Raw genomic sequence first — 3,140 nt, 5'->3', positions numbered from 1 at the left:
GGTGTCCATGTTCTAGTTTCTCCTCAAGTCAGTGGCAGGCCTGGCCATTCCCCACCACAGCACATTAAATTAAAGCTAGGCAAATTCTAAAATGAGTTACATAACAGTGACCACCTGAAATCTTGAAACTAAATTTTATCTTGAGCCATACGATGCTATTATTTATATGGGTCAAATGGTTAACTTGAAGGATTGAAAATGCCAGAGGAATAAGTGGATAGACATGCTCCCAGGACCAAACTCGAATTACAAGTAAAATACAAAAAAAAAAAATATATATCCTCAATAATCAACTGAAGACTAGCTGGAGAGAACCTTGATAACCAAGGACAGAAAGTGTAAAACGCATAGAGACTGGTAGGAATGGCGGAGGTCTGAGAGGATGGGCTAAGCTCCCACAGACAGCAGCTGAAGTTCTAGAGAGCTATCTCAGCTGTTGGGGGTTGCCACTGAGAACTCTGGGGTCTAATCCCTAAGCTAGAGACGCCCAGCAGAGAGCACCAGAACTGAGAAAGGTGCCCACATAACATATAGCTGTGAAAAGCAGCAGGGTTTGCCAAGGAGAGATAGCCAATGCACAAAATGTCATGTGCAGCCACTCACCTTGGACTCTGGAAGAGAGAGGGCAAAGTGGACTGTAGCTGTGTGAGAAGAAGCTAGGTTTCCTGTGCTGAGTCATTCCCTCACACTGAGGAGGTCATCTTCCACAGCCAGACCTTTGCTATCCAGGTGGTTTTTGCCTTGGGGGAAGACAGTTGACCCACCCTATTGGAAAACCCCTTGCCTCACCCTGTGGAGTTTCTGAGGCCCATTAGAAGACTGAGAATAGCAATTACCCTCCAGGAAGAAGCAAATGCCACACCCTATTGGAAAACCAGTTGACCCACCTGTGGATGATTGCCTGCAGCTACTCAAGACTGAATCCAATTAGTCTACAAGTAGAAACAGGTCCCTGGAGGCTTTGAGTAGTTGCCTGATCTAATTAGTCAGAAACAGCATTTGAACCTGTCCTACACTACAGATTGGGAGGTATGACACATCTACCTAGTAGATAAACACAAACACAAATAGGCACACAAATTGGAAGACAAAAGAACCCCCAAATGAAAGAACAAAAGAATTCCCCAGAAGAAGAGATAAATGAAATAGACATAAGAAATTTATCAGAAATAAAGTTCAGAATAATGATGGCAAAGATGCTCAACTCCATGAGAAAAGCTGTAAAACCTATGTAGAATGACAGCATTACTAAAGAACACAGTGGAAGGAATACACAGAAGATTAGGGAAAGCTGAGATTCGGATCAGTGAATTAGAACAGTGGTCGCCAACCTTTCAGACCTCACAGACCATCAGTGGTCTGTGGACCCCTGGTAGGCGACCACTGAATTAGAAGATAGGGTAGAAAAAATTACACCATCAGACAACCAAAAAGAAAAAAAAAACATAAAACATTAAAAACACAAGAGCTTAAGGGAGCTCTAGGACAACATGAAATGTAATAATATTCACATAATAACTATACCAGAAGGGAAAGAAAGTGAGCTAGGGATAGAGAATGTGTTTGAAGAAATAATGGGAGAAAACTTCCCTAATCTGGTGAAGGAAAAAGTCACATAAGTCCAGGAAGCACAGACAGTCCCAAGCAAGAAAAATCCAAACAGACCCACGCCCAGATACATCATAATTAAAATGCCACAAATTAAAGACAAAGCGAGAATCCTAAAAACAGCAAGAGAAAAGCAATTTACCTACAAAGGAGCTCACATAAGGCTGTCAGATAATTTCTCATCAGAAACTCTATAGGCCAGAAGGGAATGACATGAAGTACTCAAGGTAATGAAAAGCAATGACCTGAAAGGGCTTTCCAGACAAAAAAAAATGAGTAAAGGAGTTTATCACCACCAAACCAGCACTATAAGAAAATGCTAGAGGGACTGCTGTAATAAGAAGAAACAAAGAGAAACAAAGGCATACAGAATTAAAATGGCAATAAATTATAAATAATAACCTTAAATGTAAATGGATTAAATGCTCCAATCTAAAGACATAGGGTAGCCAAATGGATAAAAAAAAAACACATGACTCAAATATATGCTGTCTACAAGAGACCCATCTCAGAACAAAAGACTCACACAGGATGAGAGTGAAGGGATGGAAAAATTTTCCCACACAAATTGAAATGAAAGTAAAGCTGGGATAGGAAAACTCATATCTGACAAAGTAGAATTCAAAATGAATTCCATCACAAGAGAAAACAAAGGTCACTACATAATACTAACGGGCTAGATCCAACAAGAGAATATAACCTGGTAAACATATATGCACCCAATATAGGAAAACCTAAATAAAAATAAATAAAAATCCTAGAGTAATTTAACGGAGAGATAAACAACAATAAAGTCATAGTAAGGGACGTTAACACCTAGCGGAGTTCACTGGCTAGATCTTCCAGACAAGAATTAACAAGGAAAAAGTGACTCTAAATGATACGCTGTATCACAGGGATTTAATTGACATTTATAGAACACTAGAGGCCCAGTGCACAAAAATGTGTGCACTCAGGCGGGGGGTGGGGGGGTGTCCCTCAGACCGGCCTATATCCTCTTGCAGTCTGGGACCCCTCGGAGGATGTCCACCTACTGGCTTAGGTCCGCTCCTTGTGGGACTGGGCCCAAGCTGGCATTCAGACATCCCTCTGGCAGCCCGGCAGCCCTCAGAGGATGTCCACTTACCAGCAGGGAGCAGACCTAAGCTGCAGTCGGACATCCTTAGTGCTGCTGAGGAGGCGAGAGAGGCTCCCGCCACCACCTCTGTGCTGGCAGCCATCAGCCTGGCTTGTGGCTTAGCAGAGCTCCCACTATGGGAGCGCACTGACACCACCAGGGGGCAGCTCCTGCATTGATGTTCAGTGTGTGTCATAGTGACCAGTCATCCTCAGTCATTCTGCTGTTAGGGTCAGTTTGCATATTACCCTTTTATTATATAGGATAGAGGCCTGGTGTATGGGTGGGGGTCGGCCTGTTTGCCCTGAAGGGTGTCCCGGATCAGGGTGGGGTTCCCGATTGAGTGCCTGGCCAGTCTGGGTGAGGGGCTGATTTCCTGTTTTTCACATCTGTCAGAATCTTAGTCACAACATTT

This window comes from Myotis davidii, unplaced genomic scaffold (assembly GCF_000327345.1).
Source record: "Myotis davidii unplaced genomic scaffold, ASM32734v1 scaffold230, whole genome shotgun sequence".
Lineage (NCBI taxonomy): Eukaryota > Metazoa > Chordata > Mammalia > Chiroptera > Vespertilionidae > Myotis > Myotis davidii.
This window is presented reverse-complemented; position numbering follows the sequence as displayed.